Source organism: Mobula hypostoma, chromosome 16, assembly GCF_963921235.1.
Source record: "Mobula hypostoma chromosome 16, sMobHyp1.1, whole genome shotgun sequence".
In the NCBI taxonomy this organism is placed as follows: Eukaryota; Metazoa; Chordata; class Chondrichthyes; order Myliobatiformes; family Myliobatidae; genus Mobula; species Mobula hypostoma.
The window spans coordinates 27,275,597-27,288,558 of record NC_086112.1 but is presented as its reverse complement, the minus strand read 5'-3'; the positions used below and the strand labels follow the sequence as shown (position 1 = coordinate 27,288,558).

The 12,962-nt window shown below is 45.0% G+C and overlaps 1 long non-coding RNA gene across 1 annotated transcript in view; it reads left to right on the top strand.

Annotated features, from left to right (window-relative positions):
• The window catches only part of LOC134357540 (uncharacterized), a 122,777-nt gene extending 110,378 nt beyond the window's left edge, over positions 1–12,399 (top strand). Inside the window, exons 2-3 of the long non-coding RNA XR_010020644.1 lie at positions 11,758–11,930; positions 12,221–12,399. This is a non-coding gene — a long non-coding RNA (uncharacterized LOC134357540). The remainder of the gene's footprint in view (positions 1–11,757; positions 11,931–12,220) is intronic.
• The last annotated feature ends 563 nt before the right edge of the window (positions 12,400–12,962 follow it).

Genomic DNA, 12,962 nt, shown 5'->3' with positions numbered 1-12,962 from the left:
TCCCTTACCACCATTCAGGGCCCCAAACAGTCCTTCCAGGTGAGGCATCACTTCACCTGTGAGTCGACTGGGGTGATATACTGCGTCCAGTGCTCCCGATGTGGCCTTTTATATATTGGTGAGACCCGACGCAGACTGGGAGACCGCTTTGCTGAACATCTACGCTCTGTCCGCCAGAGAAAGCAGGATCTCCCAGTGGCCACACATTTTAATTCCACATCCCATTCCCATTCTGACATGTCTATCCATGGCCTCCTCTACTGTAAAGATGAAGCCACACTCAGGTTGGAGGAACAACACCTTATATTCCGTCTGGGTAGCCTCCAACCTGATGGCATGAACATTGACTTCTCTAACTTCCGCTAGGCCCCACCTCCCCCTCGTACCCCATCTGTTACTCATTTTTATGCACACATTCTTTCTCTCACTCTCCTTTTTCTCCCTCTGTCCCTCTGAATATACCTCTTGCCCATCCTCTGGGTCACCCCCCCCCCCGTCTTTCTTCCCGGACCTCCTGTCCCATGATCCTCTCGTATCCCCTTTTGCCTATCACCTGTCCAGCTCTCGGCTCTATCCCTCCCCCTCCTGTCTTCTCCTATCATTTTGCATCTCCCCCTCCCCCTCCAGCTTTCAAATCCCTTACTCACTCTTCCTTCAGTTAGTCCTGACGAAGGGTCTCGGCCTGAAACGTCGACTGCGCCTCTTCCTATAGATGCTGCTTGGCCTGCTGCGTTCACCAGCAACTTTGATGTGTGTTGCTTGAATTTCCAGCATCTGCAGAATTCCTGTTGTATATGTTATAATTATGTGATTCTGTCAGTTTTAGTCTTGGTTTGTCCTGTGTTTCTGTGATATCTCTCTGGAGGAACATTGTATCAGTTTTTAATACATGCATTTCTAAATGACAATAAATTAGGACTAAGTGTCCTCATAATCTAATCTAATCTAATCTAATCTAATATATTAAATAGATTGAAAATTGTGCAAAAAACAGAAATGCTGTATATTAAAAAAAAAGTGAGGTAGTGTCCAAGGGTTCAATGTCCATTTAGGAATTGAATGGCAGAGGGAAAGAAGCTGTTCCTGAATCACTGAGTGTGTGCCTTCAGGCTTCTGTACCTCCTACCTGACGGTAACAGTGAGAAAAGGGCATGCCCTGGGTGCTGGAGGTCCTTAATTATGGACGCTCCCTTTCTGAGACACCGCTCCCTGAAGATGTCTTGGGTACTTTTAGGCTAGTACCCAAGATGGAGCTGACTAGATTTATAACCTTCTGCAGCTTCTTTCAGTCCTGTGCAGTAGCCCCCTCCCCATACCAGACAGTGATGCAGCCTGTCAGAATGCTCTCCACGATATATCTATATGTTTTTGAGTGTATTTGTTGACATGCCAAATCTCTTCAAACTCCTAATGAAGTATAGCTGCTGTCTTTCCTTCTTTATAACTACATCGATATGTTGGGACCAGGTTAGATCCTCAGAGATCTTGAAACCTTGGCTTAACCTAAAGATGAGGCCTTAGTTTGAAATCTAAAGATGACTCCTGTGATGATGCAGCACTTCCTCAGTCCACAATGAAGTGTCAACCAAATTCATGTGCTTAAGTGATGAGATGGAGATTTGATTTTTAACCCTGAACTGTGCAGACAGAATGAGCCCAGTCTGAATCACAGAATTACTGATTTCAGTCAAGCCAACATCAGCTTTTTGAGCTGGCCGTTTAATCACTTTCAGTGATTAATTTATGGGATCCTTCACCTTCATTGCTTTCTTCCTATTGCAAATTGTGCCCTTCTACTAATGCTTGACCAGAATTCAATTCGTGATATTGGAAAAGGGGAAAAGGAAAGGAGCGTTTCACTGCACCATCCATAATGTGTAAATTATAATAGATTGTGGCATGGAGAACGGACGTACGAAAGGGAATTAAATATGAAGAAACTGTCATCTTTGATCATTTCAACCCTCTCAGGATATGGTTACAGCTTTAGCTGCTCCAGTGATGGTGAGGACTTTCTCCTCCATAGGCAATGGGATATTCTGCATGGGTGCTGTGACCTCCGGTTGTGCACACCTCCGAACAGAGTGAGAATGTGTTGGTGAAGGTCATACAATGTGTCTGGGAGAAATAAATGTCATCAATGAGTAAAGGGAGAAAGAATTGGAGGAGGTTGGGGCAGATAGCTAAAACTAAATGGAAGAATTCATACATACAGTTTAATTTCCCTTCTCTCCTGCGGGGGTGTCGATGCTTTTACTGCTGCTTGTGCAAAGGGAGAGTGGAGGGGGTTTTCCGGAGTTCAGCACTTCAATCTTTCTATCATTCATTCTAAGGAATTTCTTTGTTTCATGGATGTCTGTGAAGAAGACGAATTTCAGGTTGTATATTGTACACATACTTGAGTATTAAATGTGCCCTTTGAACCTTTTTTAACCTTTGAACCTCCTTTCCAATGATGAAAAAACATCCTTCTTTGCTATTACATGATCTTCCACTGATTTGCAGCTTGACAAGAGTTTATTGATGAACACCCAACAACAAAAGGTATAAACTACTTGTCCCAATTCTCTTATTAAATGACCATAAATGAGAAAAAATGTGTTCCTCAAGGAAAAGCATCATTATATACATAAGATTATGCCTCAGATACTTCAATGCAAACATTGTTTACATACTGTCCATACCATTAGAGCATGATGCACCACGTTACTTCCACACACACACTGATTTTTTAATGCATTACTGTTAACATGAGCAAATTTAGAAGATGGTGTTGCAGATCTTTCAATGGCACTGTTTACACACCATGGATTAGAACATCGTTCACCCGGTATTTCAGTGCTGGCGTTACAAATGCAGGATTAGGACACTGGGAACCAATTGTTCAGTGTTGAGTTGTAGCAGTCAGGCATGATTCAGTCGTTCAATTAGCAGCGTTCACTTCAAACAGATGGAAAAGTCTTTTGGCATCGAAAGGTCTCCTGCTTTAAATAGATCAATAGGTCACTGAATCACTTTATGATGAGATGCGAGCCAGCCTATAGCAATTCTATAAAACTTTAGGCTTTTGTTCTTATAAAGATAATCAGAGAGTGTATAGCTAATAACATTAGGATGCCACAGTAGCGTAGCAGTTAGCGTGACACTATCACAGCTCAGGGTGTTCCGTTAGAATCCGGCTCCATTCTGTAAATATTCTCTGTACATTCTCCCTGTGGAATGTGTGGATTTCCCCCGGGTGCTGTGGTTTCTTCCCACAGTCCAAAGACGTACCGGATAGGTGAATTGGTCATTGTAAATCGACCCACAAATAGCTTATGGCTAATCAGGATTGTGGGGTTGCTGGAGCAGCTCGGAGGGCCAGAAAGGCCTAATCCATGTTGCAGTGCTAAATAAAAATAAATTAATAAATATTTTCATGTATCAAAACTGTGTGGGCATGTGGCCAGGTGGTTAAGGCATTTGACTAGCGATCTGTATGTCGTGAGTTCGAACCCCAACCGAGGCAGCGTGTTGTGTCCTTGAGCAAGGCACTTAATCACACATTGCTCTGTGATGACACTGGTGCCAAACTGTATCAGCCTTTGCCCTTCCCTTGGACAACATTGGTGTCTTGGAGAGGGGAGACTTGCAGTGTGGGCAACTGCCGGTCTTCCATACAACCTTGCTCAGGCCTGCGCCCTGGAGAGTGAAGACTTTCCAGGCACAGATCCATGGTCTCGCAAGACTAACGGATGCCTTTAACTTTCATGTATCAAAAGTATGGAATCATATCACCTCCCTGCTTGCCCTCCCCCACCCCTTTATCTTTCCCCTTACTGGTTTTTCACCTGGAACCTACCAGCCTTCTCTTTCCCACCCTTCCCTCACCTTCTTTATAGGGCCTCTGCCCCTTCCCTCTACAGTCCTGATGAAGGGTTCTGGCCCAAAACGTTGACCGATCTTTTCCACGGATGCTGCCCGACCTGCTGAGTTCCTCCAGCGTGTTGAGAGTGTTGCTTTGACCCCAGCATCTGCAGATTATCTTGTGTTGTGGAATCATGTACAAGCCCAATAATTCCATCAGGAAGGCAAAGGGCTACAGATGTTCCCTTTGGTTATCAGCCTCCTCCTCAATGCAAATTTCTTATGAAGATCTCAGCCTTAACTCACAGGCATTGCATAGATTTTGATCTCAGTTCATTGCTGGGGGGAGTAGTGAGGAGACACTTGATTTGGTGATTGGAGAGGGAGCCTGAAGGCTTTGATCGTCATGTCAGGAAGTGGGAAGAGTGAGTCTGGACCTCATTTAGAGCTGGAGAGGGGTTTTGCGCTATGCTCCTTTAGTTTGTAATGGGGTGATGAGTTTGGGGTTCTTAATCCTCAAGCAGTCATATTGGGGTTCTCTGTAGCTGTGGAGTGGAATTTGCACCTTCAACCTTGAATCAGGCATTATGTATGGGGGGGGGCTTGAGGACTGAGAGAGAGTTTAGAGACCTTCACCCTGAATCAGAGGATGAGGGCTTTAGGGATCTTAATAAATAGATGGGGGAGTAATGGGGAGCTTCTCCGAGTTTAAATCACTTTGAGTTGAGATGTGACAGTGGGATTGGGTTCATTGTTTCTCCCTCTGGAGAACAAGAATGCGAGGGAGAGCACAAGAGCAAGGAAACAATCGGGGGTCCTATTCCTTACTGGGATATGGGAGTGAGATTTGATGATTTGGGAGATGGATTTTGTGTGTTATTTGTCAGAGGTGAGGAGAAAAGAGGGAACTTTGTCCCTTGACAGCACTGGGACAGGGATCATCCTTTTAGCTTTTTGTCAGCCTTTTATCAGATTCCATAAGTTAGAAGTGACAATGGGTTCTTTTTGCTTTAGAGATGTGGGGAATGTGATCAGGGGTCACGTTGCTTGAGGTGGGTGGTAGAAAGGCTGTGCTGACAATCACTGCATCACAGACGACTTGGTGCCGGACAGAAACCAGTTTGGAAATCGAGATTTCTATCACGAGACTCATTGCTTGGATGATCAGAGACAAAAGAGAACACGGATGCTGGAACCCAGAGCACAGAACAATCTGGTGCAAGAACTCAGCGGGTGAAGCAGTAACAGGCAAAACCATGACTGCAATCTGAAGACCTGTGTCAAGAATCCTGATGCGGCATTTTGATAGGTGCCGTGGTTAGTGCGAAGCGATTACAACTCAGGACTTTCTGGATTTCAAAGATCAATTCTGGTGCCATTTTGTAAGGAATCTCTACGTCATCCCCATGGAATGTGTGGGTTTTCCCCAGGTTCCCCTGCTTCTTCCCTCATTCCAAAGTCTTTACAGGTAGGTTAATCGTCCCTTGATTAGGTTAGGGCCAATCGGGTTTGTCAGGGGTTGCGTGGCGTGGCTCAAAAGGGCCTACTTTGTGCCTCACCGTGCTGAATAAAATAAAAATAAAATTTTGACCAAAAATGCTGACAATTCCTTTCCTCTTGCAGACGCTGCTCAACACAAAGCAGATTGTTTGTTACTGGGAGATTAGGGGTTAGGATTGAATTTGGAAGCATCTGCATTTGGGGAAGGTTGCAGTGACATTGTTATGATGCATTGGTATGTTGCCTTTGAAAAAAAACATTGTGTGTATGCTCTTGCTGATAATCTGTCTGGCTCAAAGCCTGCCTGGTGTCTTGGATCTTGTAATGAAGAAAACAGCCAATTTTTCAATCTCATGCTGCAGTGCGATGTTTACATAACAAGAATTTACTGATCTGAGTTTACAGAAGGGAGTTTACAATGTTGCCGCAAGAACAGACTATGAATGCTAAGCAATGGACTAATGTGAAATGGTTATCAGTCCAACACAGCGCAAGGAAGGCTGGGCTGTTTCAGAAGTCTCTGACAATAGCCGATTGTGGAATAATATCAGGAATGGCGGTGATGCTTCACTTCCAGATGAGTTAGGTGCCTCTTATGCACATTTTGAAAGGGAGAATAAAACGACACCTGTGACAATCCCTGCAGCGCCTGGTGACCCTCTGATCTCTGTCTCAAGATTCGACGTCAGAACATCTTTCACGAGAGTGAACCCTCGGAAGACATCAGGTCCCGGTGGTGTATCTGGTGGGTCACTGAAATCCTGTTCCAAACAGCTGGTGGAGTGTTGAAGGACAACTTCAATTGCTCATTGCTGCAGTGGGACATTCCCACCTGCTTCAAGAGGGTGCCCAAGAAGAGCAGGGAGAGCTGCCTCAGAGTAAGAAATGATGGTGATCCCAAGCTAACTTGTTATATATTCCAAAATCCAAAAAGCAAATCCAAAATCATTAACACTTCCAGCCCCAAGCTCTTTGGATAAAGGATGCTTATTGTAATTTGTAGATTTTTATTATTATGTGTTGCAATGTACTTCTGCCACAAATTTTACAACATATACCAGTGATATTAAACCTGATACTGATTCTGTTTCTGATATGATCCAAGTTCCCCAAACTGCCCAAAAAAAAGAACTCAGCATTGGTCATGATGCCATTTTGTGTATCTATTGTATGAACATGAGTATCTCATTCTGGGTTAGTCAATTTTCCACTGACGCAGAAAGATTCAGAAGTGATCGCTATCATTTTACATTGCATATAAAGCATTTTGCAATCAAATTTATTTGCATTAGTTCTGTACATTATCTTGGCACCAAATTATATAAGTGCAGTCTACTGCTGAATTTAACTTACAGTCTACTTTAACAACAACTGTTAAACAAATAAGATTATCTGTCCTTTTGGAAAGATGAAGCTTAAGCAGCAATTTTTGCCAGTACATCGGAGGTTGCTCTCCCACCAGTCAAAAGTCAACAGCATATCTATCATATTTTAGACTACTGCTAAATTCAGTCACCTGCATAAATTTTGTACACAAATTTCTTTAAGCAATTTGGATTGCAGCTTTTAAATATATTGAATACTGTTCGGTTACTTGGCAACATGGAAGCCATTCCACTTTATAAATTGGGCAAATTCTTCAGTATAAAATTGAGAGTATCTTTCTGAAATGAATCTATCCAGTTTAAATGTAGAATTTAAGTGGAATTTGAATTTCCCCGTAAGCTCATACTTCGTCACAGCAAATATCAAACTTTGAAGGAAGCTCAGCAATTCAAAGCACCTAATTAATTTTGATCTTTTCAGTGGCAGACCGAGAGCCAGAAGAATGAGATTTAATTAAACTGTAAAATACCCAGCAAAGCATTTGTGATTGCTATGAGCCATTCCAATTAATTCAGTAAGAGTTACAAGTTAAAGACTCAAGGTCAAAGATTCTAATAAAGAAATCCCTGGGTCAGACTATGGGGGTGTTGTGAGTTTACAGTGGAGGTGGAGGTGAGGGGGGGGGGATATATGATTTTACTTCAAAATAGCATTGCTGAAATAACTGACATTTTTGCAAAATATACTGATTGAAGTCCAAGACATAACTGTTCAGGACAAACCTCAGATTTGCATTGTTGTGTGGCTTGCAAGCAGTTTATATAATGATATTGTCATTTCTAGAAGAAATAATAGCTTCTTTGATTAATCCAATAAAATTAAAAGAACATGTAATTTTGCTCATTCTGAATGCAATGCTTAAGGTTAAAGATTCATTAACATACAAGAACAATATAATACAGTTGCCAAAAAGCAAACATGGCAGGTCCTGATGTGTTTTAAAGAAAAGAGCTAGGTAGAGAAACAATAACTGATCCAACATGAATCACAGATAGCAGTAGCAGAATATTTACCACTTGCTGCTGTGAGTGCGCATGCGCCGGTCGTGCATGCAGCCTGTTACAGTTGCTCCGTAGTGTCTTACTTTTAAACTTTTTAACTTAGTTATTTGTTGTATTTTTTTCTCATGGTAACACATTGAAGCTGCACCCTCTCTAACATGGAGAGAGTTTTATTTGCTTTTTAGCGCTGGAAATAGTTACATTCGGACACGTCTCATTAGCGTGGCAGCAGGACGGCCGCATTGTTTATTCCAGGGACCAATTGATTGCGCTCATGCCCGCCGGCTTAGCGAACAGAGCAGCGGACACCCCGGCTGAAATCTGGAGGAAAAAAAACAGAGGATGCAGAGGGGGATCAAAAAGACGAGGGAAGAGGACCGGGTCGAGACAACAGAGGCTTATGGAGAAGGGAAGTTATAAGCCATGTCTCCCCTCTCTCATCATAGGAAATGTGAGATCGCTGGGTAATAAAATGGACGAACTGACGGCGCTTGTCAGGAGTCAGAGAACATTTCGGGAGAGCAGTGTCATGTGCTTTACTGAGACATGGCTGCACGAGGACTTACCCGATCAAAGCGTTTCCATAGAGGGCTTCCAGACTGTTCGAGCTCACCGGAATTGCACTGAGAGCAGTAAGCGTAAAGGAAGGGGGCTGGCAGTTCTGGTAAACAACAGATAGTGCAATCCTGGGCATATTATGATCAAGGAACGTGTCTGTAGCCCGGATATTGAACTTTTTGCTGTTGGACTCCGGCCATATTATTTGCCAAGGGAAATCTCGCGTGCAATTGTGGTTGTTGTGTACATCCCTCCCTCTGCCAACCTGGCGTCGGCGTGTAACATCATTTACACCGTCATAGCCAGATTACAAACCCAGCACCTGAGTGCCCTCATTACCATCTCGGGTGACTTCAACCAGGTTACCATGGCTAGAACACTGCCTAACTTCACGCAGTACGTGAGCTGTACAACCAGAGGGGAGAGGACTCTGGATTTGATGTACGCTAACGTTAAGGATGCATACAGCCTCCTCTCCCCTCCCCCCACTGGGAAGGTTAGATCACAACCTGGTGCATCTAAAACCCTGCCACGTGCCTGTGGTGAAGAGTAAACTTGCAACCTCGAGGACAGTGAGAAAATGGTCGGAGGAGGCTTATGAGGCGCTCCAGGGTTGTTTTGAGGTGACAGACTGGCAGGCACTCTGTGAGCCACGTGGAGAGGATATTGATGGGCTCACAGAGTGCATCACTGATTACATCAACTTCTGTGGGGACTGCAATGTTCCGACAGGAACTGTCCTTTGTTATTCAAATAACAAGGCATAGGTGACAAAGGACATTAAGGACATACTGAACGCTAAAAAGAGGGCATTTAGAGATGGAAATAGGGAGGAGCTGAGGGCAATACAGAGTGACCTGAAAGCCAGGATCAGGGAGGTTAAAGACAGGTACAGGAGGAAGCTTGAGTGGAAACTCCAGCAGAACAACATGAGAGAGGTCTGGAGGGGGATGAGGACCATCACTGGGTTCCGGCAAACTAGCAACAGAGGAGCTGAAGGCAGTGTGGACAGGACCAATGAACTTAACCTGTTCTTTAACAGATTTGACATTGTGACCCCTGCCCAGCCCCCACATGAGCCACCTGTTGTCGGCCCCCAACCAACACATATTCCACTCTCCCCTCCTACCCCTCCACAGTCCCCCGCCTGCTCTCATGACTATACCCATTCCCACGGTGGGCTTCACAGCTGAACAGGTGAGAAGACAGCTGAAACATCTCAACCCAAGCAAGGCTGCAGGACCAGATGGTGTCAGTACCAGGGTGATCAAAGCCTGTGCCCCTCAGCTATGTGGAGTACTTCGCCATGTATTCAACCTGAGCCTGAGGCTCAGAAGCGTTCCTGTAGTGTGGAAGACGTCCTGCCTCGTCCCTGTGCCGAAGACGCCGCGCCCCAGCGGCCTCAATGACTACAGACCAGTGGCATTGACCTCCCATATCATGAAGACCCTGGAGAGACTTGTTCTGGAGCTGCTCCGGCCTATGGTCAGGCCACACTTAGATCCCCTCCAGTTCGCCTACCAGCCCCAACTAGGAGTTGAGGATGCCATCGTCTACCTGCTGAACCGTGTCTACGCCCACCTGGACAAGCCAGCGAGCACTGTGAGGGTCATGTTTTTTGACTTCTCCAGTGCAATCAACACCATCCGCCCTGCTCTGCTGGAGGAGAAGCTGACAGCGACGCAGGTGGATGCTTCCCTGGTATCATGGATTCTTGATTACCTGACTGGTAGACCACAGTACGTGTGTTTGCAACACTGAGTGTCCGACAGAGTGATCAGCAGCACTGGGGCTCCACAGGGGACTGTCTTGTCTCCCTTTCTCTTCACCATTTACACCTCCGACTTCAACTACTGCACAGAGTCTTGTCATCTTCAGAAGTTTTTGGATGATTCTGCCATAGTTGGATGCATCAGCAAGGGAGATGAGGCTGGGTACAGGGCTATGGTAGGAAACCTTGTCACATGGTGTGAGCAGAATTATCTGCAGCTTAATGTGAGAAAGACTAAGGAGCTGGTGGTAGACCTGAGGAGAGCTAAGGTAACGGTGACCCCTGTATCCATCCAGGGGTTCAGTGTGGATATGGTGGAGGACTACAAATACCTGGGGATATGAATTGACAATAAACTGGACTGGTCAAAGGACACTGAGGCTGTCTACAAGGAGGGTCAGAGCCGTCTCTATTTCCTGAGGAGATTGAGGACCTTTAACATCTGCCGGACAATGCTGAGGATGTTCTACGAGTCTGTGGTGGCCAGTGCTATCATGTTTGCTGTTGTGTGCTGGGGCAGCAGGCTGAGGGTAGCAGACACCAACAGAATCAACAAACTCATTCGTAAACAACAGGAATTCTGCAGATGCTGAAAATTCAAGCAACACATATCAAAGTTGCTGGTGAATGCAGCAGGCCAGGCAGCATCTCTAGGAAGAGGTACAGTAGACGTTTCAGTCCGAGACCCTTCGTCAGGACTAACTGAAGGAAGAGTGAGTAGGAGGTTTGAAATTTGGAGGGGGGGGGGAGATCCAAAATGATAGGAGAAGACAGGAGAGGGAGGGATGGAGCCAAGAGCCAGACAGGTGATTGGCAAAAGGGATACGAGAGGATCATGGGACAGGAGGTCCGGGAAGAAAGACGGGGGGGGGAACCCAGAGGATGGGCAAGGGGTATAGTCAGAGGGACAGAGGGAGAAAAAGGAGAGTGAGAGAAAGAATGTGTGCATAAAAATAAATAACAGATGGGGTACGAGGGGGAGGTGGGGCATTAGCGGAAGTTAGAGAAGTCGAAGTTCATGCCATCAGGTTGGAGGCTACCCAGACGGAATATAAGGTGTTGTTCCTCCAACTTGAGTGTGGCTTCATCTTTACAGTAGAGGAGGCCGTGGATAGACATGTCAGAATGGGAATGGGATGTGGAATTAAAATGTGTGGCCACTGGGAGATCCTGCTTTATCTGGCAGACAGAGCAGACTCATTCGTAAGGCCAGTGATGTTGTGGGGATGGAATTGGACTCTCTCATGGTGGTGTCTGAAAAGATGCTGTCTAAGTTGTATGCCATCTTGGTCAATGTCTCCCATCCACCTCATAATGTACTGGGTGGGCACAGGAGTACATTCAGCCAGAGACTCATTCCACCGAGATGCAGCACAGAGCGTCACAGGAAGTCATTCCCGCCTGTGGCCATCAAACTTTACAACTCCTCCCTTGGAGGGTCAGACACCCTGAGCCAATAGGCTGGTTCTGGACTTATTTCATAATTTACTGGCATAATTTACATATTACTATTTAACTATTTATGGTTCTATTACTATTTATTACTTATGGTGCAACTGTAACGAAAACCAATTTCCCCCGGGATCAATAAAGTATGACTATGACTATGACTACGAAATCGGCGAATCGTGATGAAACAAAACTGTTGAATTCCATGCTATGTCCAAGCTGACTGGTAAAATAAAATTGTTACAGAAACAGTAATGAGGAATCTTTCTACATCTGAGTGTGACGGTATTGCTGAGTCTCCATCTGGGATTTGCTTGACAGACAGTAGTGAAAACCAAGAGGAAGCTACTGACATGATGAAGGAAACCCTGAACATTGCCAGATACGGAGGACCCTAAACAGCCGCAGCATAATGGGCAGTAAGTATGCTCTGTCCAAAAGTTTGACATACATGATTCTTTACCGTGAAATTCAGTATGATAATGCAGAAGACTGTGGAGAGAGGTCAATGTGAGACTGGGGCAAAGAGTGAAAACAATTGTGGCTAAATGTGTTCTGGAAAGTGCTAGTGGTTCTAGAATGAGAAGAAAGGGTAAATGCAGGAGTGCAGGGAAAGGGATCATGAGGTCGATGCTTACAAACATTGGTATGTTCTCCCTGATTATCTCTCTCTCTCTCTCTCTCTCTCTCTCTCTCTGCAACAAAACAGACTCATCATCTCAGAGCTATTGTGCCTAAATCAAAGTGAAAATACAATATAGAATGCCATGAAACAGAAGAACACTCGTACGGCCAGATTTGAGAACGGCTTCTTTCCATCTGTGATAAGACTGCTGAACGGATCCTGACCTGGATCGGAGCCATACCCTCCAAATAAGGCAGGAGGAGGAGATAGAAGCGCGCCGCGCACGCGCAGCCGTCCAGTGAAAATGATATAGTATCCGTTAAATAGGGGCCGTGGACAATTCTGATTTGATGGAGACAGACGTGAAAGCACAGTGGAACATATGGAGAAATTTCTGAAACGCAGGTTCGCTGCCACTGTTACTGAGCGATCGAGAATCTTCCGAGGGAAGGCCCCAAAATCCCCGGCTTTGCCTGCTGTTGGCGACCGAGATTGAGGTCAAATTGTTCGGATAGAGATGGTGCTCGGTACTCAGTGTCGGAGAGCTGATCAGAGGCTCGAAGTTTTCAGATGACTTAGAGTTGGACTGTGGTCAGGCATGGCAGGGAGAGTTTTTCTTCCTTCTTCCGTCTGCGTGAGATGTAGGACATTTGAGAGAGTTTGAACTTTTTACTGTGCTCATGGACTGTTCTTCATCAAGTTATGGTATTGTTGCACTGTTGTAACTATGTTATAATTATGTGGTTTTGTTAGTTTTTTCAGTCTTGGTCTGTCCTGTGCTTTGTGATATCACACCGGAGGAAATATTGTATCATTTCTTAATGCA